Genomic DNA, 14,501 nt, shown 5'->3' on the forward strand with positions numbered 1-14,501 from the left:
ATCCCATGCACCGCTACAGACTAGGGACTGAATGGCTAGGCAGCAGTTCTTCAGAAAAGGACCTAGAGGCTACAGTGGACGAGAAGCTGGATATGAGTCAACAATGTGCCCTTGTTGCCAAGAAGTCTAACAGCATTTTGGGTTGTATAAGTAGGAGCATTGCCAGCAGATTGAGGGACGTGATCGTTCCCCTCTATATGACATTGGTGAGGCCTCATCTGGAGTAATGTGTCCAGTTTTGGGCCCCACACTATAAGCAGGATGTGGAAAAATTGGAACAAGTCCGGCGGAGGGCAACGAAAATTATTGGGGGGCTAGAGCACATGATTTATGAGGAGAGGCTGAGGGAACTGGGATTGTTTAATCTGTGGAAGAGAAGAAGAGGGGGGATTTGATAGCTGCTTTCAACTACCTGAAAGGGGGTTCCAAAGAGGATGGATCTAGACTGTTCTCAGTGGTAGCAGATGACAAAACAAGGAGTCATGGTCTCAGGTTGCAGTGGGGGAGGTTTAGGTTGGATATTGGGAAAAACTTTTTCACTAGGAGGGTGGTGAAGCACTGGTATGCGTTACCTAGGGAGGTGGTGGAATCTCCTTCCTTTGAAGTTTTTAAGGAATGATTTAGTTGGGGATTGATCCTGCTTTGAGCAGGGTATTGGACTAGATGACCTCCTGAGGTCCCTTCCAACCCTGATATTCTATGATTCTATGATTCTATGAGTAAATTAATGAAAATTCAAAAGCTGTGTCCTGCTAAGTTTTGGGCACCATCACTGTAATGAGAAATAAATGTACACATTTACCGAGGTTCCTTCCCCTGCATCAGGCTCACCCATGCTTGACTGCTGGGACTGACTGGATTGTGTCTCAAACTGGTCCTGGTTCACAGCATAGCTGGATCCCCCCAATCACATGTCTCTCCTTCTCCTTCTTTTGCTTGCTCTTCATGTCAGGGCCTGTGACTAAGCGCCTTGGCGGTATCCACCGTGGTGTGCGGGGTGGGGATGGTATTGCCACAATGTATAGCATGCAGATCTGTGTTAAAGGAGCAGATCTATGGCTTGGCTTGGATCTACTGTTGCCTCCCTGTCCTTCTGATATGCCTGCTGCAGTTCTTTTGCTTTTATGTGACAATACTGTAGATCTCTGTCATACCCCTTCTCCTGTATCCCCATACAATCTACTCATATATATATATATATATATCCATGTTTCTATGGCTGGTCAGTAGCTGTGCATGCACAACTTCTTTACCCCAGAGGCCCAGGAGATCCAATATCTCCTGTCTACTCCAGGCAAGAGTGTGTCTGGAGCAGGTAGTCAATGTGGTCTGCTGGACAGTTGAAGAGGGCAGTGGAAAGCTGCTAAGTGTGGTGTGCTTGCCAAACTGGACAATCAGGAAAAAGCATTTCAAAAATGTATGGGGCTTTAAGCAGGGAAGGGGGCTTCCAGTCTCTGTGACCCCTGGGCGGTGGAGTTCATAACTGTGACCAGAGCAGTCAGTGTTGGGCATTGTGGGACAGCAGCTATAGGACTGTTACGGTCAACACCGGCAATGTAGTGTCTACATTTGGGCTACATCAACCTGAATTTATTGACCATGGCTCAACATCGCTCAGGGAGGTAGTGTTACTACGTCAGCATAATGGAAAGTTTACATCAGTGGGAGACAAATTTAAATGTAAACACATGCACAACTAGGTTGATGCAAAGCAGCTTACATTAACCTAACTTTGTAGTGTAGATCAGGCCTGAGACTTCTGCGATAATACTAAACTCTGCTTATTGTATTGTTACTTCATTTACCCAATCCCATTCTCCCCATTTGTCTGTTTCTTTCACCTCTTGTGTCCTGTAAGCTCACTAAGGCAGGCACTGTCTTCTTTATTTTTTGTTTGTTCAGTGCCTTGTTCAATGGAGCCCTGATTCTTTACTGGGTTCATAAAGCCACTGTACCTAATCATCATCATCTAAATTTTTCACACTTTCCAAAAACATTCAGTTCCATTTTTGGCCAAATTTTGTGTTCATCCATCTCTAGTATAAAAGAAAGAAAGTTTGTATTCCTCAGGCGTAAAGACAAAGAACCATGCAGTATCTCCATCAGCTGATAAATGGTGACCTTTAAAATGTGACCAAGTGCAAGTTTCACGCCAGATAGAATCTGAAATAATTTCCCTTGAAATCTCATTATTTCTGGAGAAGAATTTCTTTTATGTGAAAACTGTAAAAGGACGTTAACATATTGAGGGTTTTTTTTGTGGAGCCCACCCAGACAGTTTTGATTGATAGCTGAATTTCCATGCAATTTGGGATGTTCAGATCTGGATTTCCTGGACTTGACCATTCTACATTGGAGTTAATGGTAGCTGTGCCATTTATTTAAAATGAGCAGGATCAGGGCATTAGTTTGGTCTATTATAAATATAAAATCAAGCTGAAAAGTTTGGATCGTTATCCGAACTTCTCCAAAATTTGGAGATGTTCAGAGGCGATAGGCTTGGTCATAGCTTCTCTCCGTTTTGAGTAATAAAGATTTTTCATCATGAAGTGGGACTCCAGCAGCATACAGAATACTGGTATTGTATATGGAATATCTGAAGTTAAATGCAAATATATTCATTTAAATATTAGATATGGGCATGGATCTGGTGAAAGTTCATTACAAAAATCCTCCCCATTATGTAGACCAATGGTTAGATTGTGGCACAGTTTGCAGAGAAGTACAAGAGAGTAGGAGACATAAGTTGCCCCTTACTCACTTCTGCTGGCTACCTGGATCTGTATTGTGGGTAGCAGTTCAGGGAGGACAGATATCTCTCCTCCCAAACAAAAGTGGATGGGATTGTACCTTGATTGTACCATCCACTCTCTGGAGCACTGGACAAAATACACTGACATAGGCCTCATGCAGTGTGCTTCTCCCACAGAGCAGGAGGAAACCTCAGGGTGTTTTGTGACTGACAGAGTCAGAGTATGCTTCCTGTATTGCTCTTGGGGCTGCACAACAATGAGATGTCCCTTCCTCCAGGCTTATGGCAAAGTCATGATTGAGCCCTAAGTTAAAAAAATAAATTTCTGAAGGAAAGCAACTGCTCAGTCTAGATGATGAGCGAGCTCTCCATGTAAAAATTGTGATTCCAATTTTTGTGGTGCCAATTGTGGTGCCTTGTGCTCATTATATAGTGTGAGATCACAAATAGCAGTTTTCACACTTGCCCATCTGCTGCCAACTGAATCTAAAGAGCTGGTGAATCATACACTTACAAGAAGGTGGGTTCCCCCCCCACCATTGGAATGTGTTTTGAAATTAAATCTGCACGGTACAAATAACAAGGTGGTGCCAGACAATGTGTATAATGCTACAGACAAGAGGGTCAAGGGTCCTGGTCAGAGAGCATGGCCCTTAGTCACGGCATCAATGAAAGCTGATTCCTCCCTCCTCTTTATGGTGTTGCTTTCAATGTCTGCAGAGAACAATCAGAGAAGGATTTTTTAAGTTGGGGGAAGGGAGGCAAGTAATACAAATATGGTGAAAAATATTATTTTAGTGCTTACATATGGTACATTTCTCCCTCTCCAGTTACATACATGTATTTTCCATTTGCTATTTGTAATTATGGCTTTGGCTTTACAATGTGTTTGTCAGTGACATTGTGATCCTTTTGTTCTGCTGCATATTAAAATGGATCAGAAGAGAGATTCAAAAGGTCTTAGGTTCCCAAGAAGAAACATAATAGGGGTAATGCATTGCAAGAAGAGTTTCTGCTTTCTTCAAAATAGGCATAAATAAGGGAGCCATGGCATTACATGTTGTGTACAGTACAATACAATGTGTAAGACTTCCTTATCCACGGCACATATTAGCTCTCAGTTCAGTTTGTGTTTTGAAAAATTCCCTGGATTTCAGATGTAAAATAGTTAGTGCTTGCAGAATCCTTTTGTGTACATTCTTTTTGCTGGGGCGCTGTCTTAGTACAATCCATTGTGGTTATTCGAAAATATTTTTGTTTGTTTTTCATTTCCACTTTAAAAGTACATTTTCTATGTCCATGGAACTAATCTACATGAAGCATAACTAACCCTATTAGAGCTGTACAACTTATGATGGCTGTTTGACGCTGTCACTGTAGTGCCTCTTTCTGTAGAAAAGAGACAGGACTATGCTGCAATGAATAGAAAGGAGATTCTTTATTTCGGCTGCTGGACACACACAGACCCTTCAGTTCTTCCTGGTTCTCTAGCTGTCAGGCTGATTAGAAGAGCCGATGCTCCCAAGTGTCACCAAATAGGGTGTCCCTAATTCCTGGTCTGGACTACGTGGTTATGGAATTAACTTCTGCATACACTACGGTCAACCAATTTCAGCCATCCCATGGCTCAATCATCGCTTTGATGTACCGCCTTGCTCCCATAACTAGCTCCTTATGCTAATGACAGGATGGCTCAGTGCTCACCTGGGATTTGGTTGAATTCCCTGCTCCTCCATGGATTTCTTGTGTGACCTTGGGCAAAGTATTCACTGTCTCTGTGCCTCATATCCACATCTGTAAAATGGGGATAAACAGCACTTCCATATGTGCCAGGGGTGTGGTGAGGACAAAATACATTACAGACGGTGAGGTGCTCGGATCCTATGTTGAGGGAAGCCATATAACTCCCTGTGATAGATAGATAAAGGATCTTGATGTGGGCTGACTTTTTTTCAGAGGGTTTTTTTAATTGGCATGACATAGTGGTAGACAATTCTCCCTTCCCTCTCTCTATTTGCTAATTTTGATGTGAGATTTGGAGAGATTTTGAAATAGTTAGAAAGAAAAAAAGGGAACCAAAGAGAGTAAGGGAAAGCTGGGATCAACTGATACTAGTTTGTCTACAGTCTGCTGCTCCTAAAAGTCCAGAACCGTAAAGTACTTAAGCATGTGTCTATCCTTGAGCATATGAGGCATCCCATTAAAGTCAGTAGGTCTCCTCAAATGCTTAAAGGTATGTGTATGCTTAAGTGCTTTGCTGGATCAGGGCCATAGTTATCAGGAATGTTAGCAGTCTGCCTGCCAGTCATCAAAAGAGCAAGCATTCATATACTGGACAGTTAAAAGTAAGGGCAAAGACACAGTTATTTCATTCCTCGCATTTGGATCTTTTTGAATTATACTTACTTTGGGTATTTATGTTAAATTAATGTTGCTGGCTGTATACTGTGGACATTGTGGTTAAATAATTAGTGTTGTCTCAGTTGTTAGCTACTGTTGTTATTCGCTCTCGTTTTGTTGTCTTTGTCATCTCCCCAGGAAATGTTGACATCCCTCTGCAGTGGGCATTATGGACCTTTTTATTTGAAAGGAGTCCCTCTCATGCAGTATAGGATGGTAGGCTAAATGGAAAGAAAACACAGCAACAGGCACTAAGACCTGCTCAGCAGGAGACAAACTTTAGCAATGCAAATCAAAACAAGGGGACATATGCAAAGACTCCCCTAGCCTGGGGACCAGCTCAGCCCAAAGAGCTAGGTTGGTTTGAAGCCAGCCAACCAGCCAGCCTGCCCGCCCACCTACCTACCTATCTTCTCCCTCACCTCTTTCCTTTGTCACTAGCATTCTCTCTTATAGCCCTTTCTAGAAACACCTGGGCAAGGGAAGGGAAAGAAAAGTTGGAGTTTAACCAGGTACTAGGAATGAAGTAGTGCCTTTGAAGCATGCATGCATGCATGCACTTACACTTAAGTCATTGCATGTACATGAGTGTGTAATTGATGTTTATACTTTTATACATATACCTTCTGCTTTTATATAGAAAAAATACCCATTGTGACTCTTTTGGTACAGGCACATTCACTCTCTTTCTTCTATAGAGACACTTTCTCTGCTGACTTATCTCTGGATCATTTGCCATTCTTGTGGTTCAGTTACATCACTCTGAGTCACACAACCAACACCCCTTTGTGTCGGGAGAACTGGCTACAACTTCCTTGAATGCTTATCTTTCATCATTCTGTGTACAGTATGTTTTTCTGAGCTCTTTTATGCACTTTTTAAAATAGAATTTCCCATTTGAGGAGCTGCAGAATCAGACTCATGGTTTGCAATCTTGGTAGATATGGTTGCTGTGCTGGTTGCAACCCCTTCAGTTTCAGGCAGCAATCTCCATTTTGGGCCTCATTTTCAAAAGAGCTCTGGGCCAAAATGTTAAGTGCTCAGCACTCAAAGCAGCGGCCAGCTTTTTAAAAAAGCACAATGCCCAAAACGCAAAGCAAGTCTGAACATCTGGCAACTTATTTTTGTGAGTAAATGGGATCTGAGCTCTTCTAAAAATATGACCCCCTTTATAAGAGCTGAGCACTTCCGATAACCTTTCCCCTCATGCCAACTATTGCTATGTAGGTTGTTTTGGTTTAAAACTGAAATATGGACCAAAGCCATTCAAGATGGGCTACCTGGGGGTCTCATCAGCCTGAGTGGCATGATACCAAGGAGGCATCTAAAGAAAGGTCACAGAAACAAAGTAAGCTGAAAGAGAAATTTCAGTATTTGTTTAACCCTTTAACTGACGTGGATTTGCACAATACTCAGGATGTACTGTAGCAAAGAATTCATGTGGTTCAGTGGAGCTGAACTAAATGTGAAAGTGATTCACTGATTTTTAATGGGAAAAGTGAGAGTTCGGGAAGAGAAGGTAAATTCAGAAATGCAACATGCAGATTAACATATTAGCCTGGAATAAAAGAACTGACACTCTTACGGGACCTTTTTACTTACAACTGAAAGCTGGTTATCTCTGTTTTGTTTTATACAGTGCTTTGACAATGTACAGTGTTATAAAACTGTGAAGAATTCTTCTTATAATCACACATGCTTCCCAGAGAAAATGTTGCGAGGAATTTCTCCGTAATGACATTTTGGGAGATTAGTGACAGGGCATGAGTAGCAAGTGAAATCTTTACTAAGGGAAGGACTTGATTCAAACCAATATGGATTGCCCGTTATAAGACCTGATTTTTCTCTAATTTACACTGGACCAAATCAGATGAAGTCTATAGAGTCACACCAGTATTAAACTAGCATAAATGAAAGGAGAATCAGATCCATTATATTCATTTTGTAGATAGGCTATATTACAGGGAGGAAATATGATCTTGCAGCTTAGCCCCCGGATTGAGGTTTTGGCTCTGTGTTCAGTTCCAACTTTGCCTCCAGTTACTGAATCTCTTTGTGTCTTATACTCAGGGTTTGTTTGTATGTTCAACTGCTTTCTCTTACCCTTTGTCTGACTTGTCTATTCAGTCTGTAAGCTCTTCAGGGCAAGGACTGTCTCTTACTAAGTGTTTTGACCCTGATGTTAGATAAGGCCTCTAGATTCTACTGGAATAAATAATAATGGGAATGAATTAAAGTTGGTGAAGAAGGTGGTTAGGGAAAAGATGGGGTGGGAGGAAGAATTTTCACCTGGGGACAGCACTTCTTGAACATAACTTATGTATCAGTTTTGCGTGGTATCTTCCTTCAGACCCAACCTCATTTTATTTGCTTTTGCTTTTGTTATTTCACTTTGCATAAAGAGATCTTTGTTTCCCTTGACTCTCTGACACTGCAGTGCATTGCAACTGAAAGGATCGTGAAGGGATAAACAAGTATGTCATGTTAGCAGCCGCTATTGGAACAAGCTTAAATGGAAAAAAGATTGAAACCTTTTTAAAAAAAAAAAAAAAAAAAAAAAAAAAGAAGAGAACCATCAAAACTTTCATCACTACTTTAAACAGACAATTTTAAAAGTGTTTGAATTTATCTTTATTTGGTTGAACATATGCTATTTGCTTCAGAAAAGAAAGTCCTTTTCATGTATCTTAAAAGCCTTTTCCCCCCTGAATATTATCTCTCTTACTTTTGTGAAACAATTACAATTTTTAAAGTGCAGTTTGCCTATGGTTTTTTTTTTATGTCAGAAAACAATTATGCCTTGATGCTTCAGTCTGATGAATTCCCATGGTAAGGCTGTTTGAAAAGATTCCTTTCCCCCCTTCCTTCTAAAATATTGTAACAGAATTTTGAACAAATATCTCCCTGAAACTGAGTGTAGCCCATTGTAGCACACAGGGAGAAAGTGAAATGTAAAAGCAAGTTAATATTCTCTGTCTTAAAACATTGTTTTGTTTGATGGAAAAACCCAAACAAATGGGCTTTAATCTTTTATTATTGTTATATTTAAATAAGGCTTGTCAGAGTTCCCATAGACTTTTTTATATGACTGCTAATTATTATACTAAAAAGCCTTATTTCAGTGGCCATATAGACTCCATCAGGAATTACATGAAGCTCACAGTACCAGCTATGTCACTGCCAAAGCCGATATTAATTAATGGTGAAAATTTGGTGCTGACAGCTGAGACCTCAGTCCTAGGGCCTGCCCAAGCTCTGATCAATGCAGGACCCAAGAGATTGTGGCAAAGTTAGTTTTACACCACCATTATGTCCTTCTGATCCTGGGGCCAGCTGGAAGACAGTTCAGCCTCTGATGCAAATTAAAGCAGCTTTGGTATATTATTGACACAGTGAAATGAAATTGCAGTTATTTATACCATACAATGAAACAAATATCTGTCATGGTGCAGTGCTATTTCCTGCTCTTCGTTTACAATTTTCAGGACTTGTCTACACACAAGTTGGCATTATTTTAACTTAAATCGGTTAAGTTAAACCAATGCAACTTTTGTGTGTGGATCTTCTGAAACTATGCATAGATATAAAACTGTCTATATTGGTTTAGCTTGTGCCTGTAAATGTACCAACACTAGTTGGACTGATATATACCAGGTTTAAACTGGTATAAGAATGTTTTCACATGAAGTTGCCCCAGTTTAACTAAATTGGTATAAAATCACACCATCAGTTAAGCCAGTACACTTTTGTCTGTAGATGAGGTTTGTCATCTCACCCCTCCATTGCTGCTCAGAAGGAAAGGAGGTGTATAAGATTGCTGCCTTTCCTGCCTGGCTGCTTAAAGGGAGGTCTGTATGTCCCCTCCTTACCCAAAACTTGGAAGGAAGGGGAGGGATCACAGTATCTCTTTCCACTAGGTTGCTGTTCCCTTATGTGTACGCTAGAATCATACCCATGAACTCCTCAAAGCTTCATATCGGACCAGTGCAGTTGCCTCTGGTTCTTAATGTACAGGCTATGCATCCCTGACCCAATATAAAACTCTTCTACTGTAAACAGCACTTAGATTGTTGAGTGAAAGATGATATAGAAAACTCACGAGAGAAAGGTTTCAGAGTGGTAGCCGTGTTAGTCTGTATTAGCAACAAAAAAAACCAAGGAGTACTTGTGACACCTTAGAGACTAACAAATTCCGAGACTCACTTCAACCTCCCTGGTCACTCAATTTCAGACCTAAAAGTCACAATTCTCCAACAAAAAAACTTCAAAAACAGACTCCAATGAGAAACTGCAGAATTTGAATTAATTTGCAAACTGGACACCATTAAATTAGGCTTGAATAAAGACTGGGAGTGGATGGGTCATTACACAAAGTAAAAACTATTTCCCCATGCTATTTTTTTCCTCCTACTGTTACTCACACCTTCTTTCAGAGTAGCAGCCATGTTAGTCTGTATTCGCAGAAAGAAAAGGAGTACTTGTGGCACCTTAGAGACTAACAAATTGCATCCGATGAAGTGAGCTGTAGCTCACGAAAGCTTATGCTCTAATAAATTTGTTAGTCTCTAAGGTGCCACAAGTACTCCTTTTCTTTTCACACCTTCTTGTCAACTGTTTGAAATGGGCCATCCTGATTATCACTAAAAAAGGTTTTTTCTCTCCTGCTGATAATAGCCCACCTTAATTAATTGGTCTGGTTACAGTTGGTATGGCAACACCCATTTTTTCATGTTCTCTGTCTATATCTATCTTCCTACTGTATTTTCCACTGCATGCATCTGATGAAGTGGGTTTTAGCCCACGAAAGCTTATACCCAAATAAATTTGTTAGTCTCTAAGGTGCCACAAGTACTCGTCATTTTTTCACAAGAGAAAGGTGATGCTGTAGAAGGTACATTTCTGCTACTATAGCATTCAGATTTTTAATGAAAGATATGAGTCCAGATTCATAAGAAATTAAAAGAGAGTTTATGACAGGAAGCTTTTAGGAAGATAAAGGCCATTAATATAGATACTCACTTAAAAATATAGTTAAATAAATCACAAATGTCAGATGTCAAATAACGATTATTTGAGCTACAATAGCTGATCACATGTATGCATTCTCTGTACTGAATATCAAAATAAGGCAGTGTGACTTTAAAAAGACAAAGACATTAACACATTGCAGTTCCGATGAAATAGAGTAGAACAAATCTGATTGGATGCTGGTCAGTTTGTGCCTGATGCCTAATCGAGAGCTTATTTTTTACCACAGTCCCCAGGGTACTGCTTTATCTTCAAAGCTTGAGCCAAGAAAATTCACATCTTTAACTTGTCTGCAGGCTGTTTTTTCTTTTTCTTTTTTCCTCTCCAGTTCTCCATCCTGGCTCATTTGAACAATCCTATTTATCCCCAGTCAAGTGCATACATGCAAACCCCCGATGAAAGAAAGCAAATATGAAATAAAGAAATGGAGCTCTTTAGATCTACACCAACATACTATTTTCAGTCTGGCTTCTTCTGCATCTTTGTCAATGTTTAGTGCATCCACCAGGTTTTAATAAACGTAATTTTGATAAAGTTGGTTCATAACCAGGCTTGAGCTAGCAGGAATTTACATAAGTGGACACTAAATTGCACATACAACAGCTTTTAGAGTTTCTGGGGGAGCTTTTCAAAGGCACAAAGAAGAACGAGGCACCCAATTACCACTGAAGGGTTGTAGAAGTTGGGCACTTAAGTCCCATTGGTGTCTTTGAAAATCTCCCCTTTCATAGATGATCAAATTTCCAAAAATGGAAAGTGGAGGCATTGATATAAAACTGTGCTCCCAAACATGCATCTGCAGAGTCCACATAAGCAGCTAATGGAATGTGTAAAATCAACAGTTAGACAGCTACCTACCCACTGAATGCGCAACTGCTCTCTGGTGGATGAAATTCATTCCTGTACAGAGGCATAGCATAAATCCTATGCACCACTTAAGTCCCATTTAAGCCATTTTCACAAGGTTGGCTTTCACCCTAATGTATGCAGATGTAGATGCACTTTGGCATATATTGCATTTCTTGAAAATTTGGCACATTATGTGTTTGAAATTGTTTATGACCCTTTTTATCTCCCATAATTATTTTATTCCTCTGGAATGTGACTTGACATGGAGTTTTGAATCTCCTCATTTTAGGGCATGCAGTAATGTTTTACCTGTAGCTTGTATTTGACTGTATCTTAATGGGAACAAGAAGAAGAGGTCAAAGTTGTTTAGTTTCCATGCTTCTTCATTTTTGAGAGGGTTTAAAGAAAGACTGGCAGGTGTACTAATGTTGATAATTACCACTGTCAGCTTGGGAGAGAATCAATGATCACCTAATGCCTAAACTGGTTCTAAAAACAGATCCTGAGAATTGAAAAGTCAAAGTCATTAATCAACCTATAGTATGATTTACATAAGACAAACTACATCCTCTCAGGAAGGAAAGCATGTCGTCTCTTGTTCATGTGTGTTATCTCTCAATTTATATCTCATGCAGATTTGTCTGGATCTCGGAAGCCAAGTCCAGTCTGTGGCTTGAAAATACATTTGAAGCTGTGAGCGTACACTTGCTCGGACATACCGGTTTGCAGCTATGCTAAAAATTTTTGCCAGTGGTGTTGCAACTATGGGCTTTATTATATTGTGGGGCGAAGGGGGGAATCCCTATCTGTATGGTACAAGGGAACTATATGTTATCAACAATTGGATAGGAAGTTACTGTTAGCAAGAGTTGTCATAGAAGAACTGTGCTAGGTTACTGTGTTGGCCTGTAGTGTGTTGGCAGGTAACAAAAATAATAATAATCATCCTTTTAGTTATGCAGCATTTTCTATCCAAGGATGTCAATATAATTTGCAATCATTAATTACACCTCCAAACATACCTTAATTAGGGGCAAATTTTTACACTGAGTCAATCAGAAGACTTCTGGAGTAAAATACTTTCCAGTATGAGTAATGGTGGCAAAATCTGGCCCTTAATAAATAACAGAAGAGGTTGAGAATCTCCCCATAGTTTAGTTTAATAGATTCTAAGGCCAAAAAGGACCACTATGATCATCTATCCTGACCTCCTGTATTACACAGTCAATATCAGTTTGATGAAAATGTATGGGAAGCAGACTTGTCTGAAATCCTGAAGTCTTCCTTTATGAAACTAAAGTGTTCCCTAAATGTGTTCCCTTATAATTATTTTTTAATTTTACATTTATTGTTAATCATATTAGGCCAACATTTGCAAATATGTTTCTGATATTGTACTCAGCTTTGAGTTTTTCAAAGCTGTGCAAGGGATTTAAAATAGAAGAGAATTGAAAATCTGAAGTTTCTACCCATTCAACCATCAGTCCAGGTGCTTATATGGCCGTCATCACCACAGGACCTCCCCTCAACATTTTTCCTCTCCCCCCGCACCCATTTGACCTGGACTATGTCATGGGGCAAGGCCATAGCAAAAATGCAGCACTTTATTTCCAGGATCCAGTGCTCTTTCAAAGATGATGGCTGCTGATCATTTCCAATCTTCACTTTTTCAAAATACCACACAGTGTTTTTCATTGATCACAATAAAAGATGCTTCCTGTTAATAGACTTTGTTCTTCTGTCAGCATGTAGAATTTACTAGGTAATTACAATTTGCAAATATTTCGAGTGGCTACAGAACTCATCCTTCAAACAGACTGGTAGACCATCAGCCCTGAGCTGTCCTTTTGTTCTGTGTTTGTACAGCGCCCAGTATAATGGAGGCCTGGTCCCTGACTAGAGCTTTTCAGCACTACAGTAATACTGTACTACTACCATAATCATAATCATTTTGCCAAATTAGCCTCTACATGGGAGCTGGTCAAATAAGGGATGGACTTTTTTACAAAAACAAATATTGACTGTTTTACATTTAAAAAAAAAAATAAAAAAAATTTAAGCCTCTCCCACTGCAATCTGACGCTTAGTCTTCTATCTCACCAGTGCACATTATGATCTCTTGAAGATGCTAATTCTCTAACCATTATAAGTGAGCAAGGTCTGGCTGGGTCTCCCCGGATGAGAGAATCTTCCTACACCTGATGCAAGTTCCCAGAAGTACTTAAACATATAATAGACTATGGTGGTGTTGTGACTATTCCTAAGTTCGTCGTTGGTTTGGATGTACGACTAATGGACCAAATGGCAGCAAAGCCAGTTTGGTTCAACATTTCAATAAGCAACCTGGACAAAATGGCAAGTGACATCTTATTTGAGACAGGTTATCATTACATGTTTTTCTCAGACCTAATCAAGTGCAGTGCAAGAAAGGCAAAGAATGAAACTCAGATGGATAGCAGTATTAGAGTTATACATGGATGGTTGGAGAAAGAACAGTCCCTGAAAAATAAATTCTTAAATTTGGGCTGACCCAGCTACCAACTTTTTGAGAGTTTCTTCAATGAGCTAAAGGAAACACGAGGAAGAAGTCTACATCAATACTACGATATTTTCAGCCTCAAAATATGGTTCATCAATCCACTAGCCTTATTGGCCCAGGACATTCAGCAACTTGTTTGCACTTCTAAAAGCAAAATCCAACCGGAGGGGGGAAAAAAACCAGAAAAATCCCCACATCTTCAGAAATGCTCCTTCTCTCATCTCCATGATGTCAAGGTCCCTGAACAATGCAAAATGATGGATCATGTTAGCTAACAAACATACTGTGTTATTGCCAGGTTTTTTCCAACACCACAAAGGACTAAGGAAGTCACAACTGAATGGAGAAAAGTAATAACTAGACAGGGGATGGATCATTTGATGATTACCTGTTCTGCTCATTCCCTCTGAAGCTGTTGGCATTGACCACTGTTGGAAGACAGGATTCTGGGCTAGATGAACCATTGGTCTGACCCAGTATGGCTGTACTTATGTTCTTATGCTCTTATATTTTCAAATATAAGAAAAACTGGCAATTATTGTTCCAAAAATCTAATCCCTTTCTCCAGTGAAATAATGGTATAAGTACTAAAATAAATAAAAATCTAACCATGTAGCCAATAACAAAGCCATGATTATAAAGCAGCACAGGTTTACTAAGAATAATGGGTACAATTTCAGTGGCTTCCCTTTTGTAAACTCAATTTATGTCAACATTTTTACATTGCAGGTCAACTGTAAGCACAAAACCAAGTAGTTACAACTTTAGTTATCTAACTGACAATCCAAACCAAGTAGTTATAGGTATAAATTGGAGCTAGATGAAATTTTTCTAGCTAAACTTTTTTTCAGAGAAAAATGCAGATTCAGTGATATAGAAACATTTTGCAAATACGTGTTGATTTTGCTGAATTGTTTCACTCAATAGATAACC

Source organism: Dermochelys coriacea, chromosome 6 (genome assembly GCF_009764565.3).
Source record: "Dermochelys coriacea isolate rDerCor1 chromosome 6, rDerCor1.pri.v4, whole genome shotgun sequence".
NCBI lineage: Eukaryota > Metazoa > Chordata > Testudines > Dermochelyidae > Dermochelys > Dermochelys coriacea.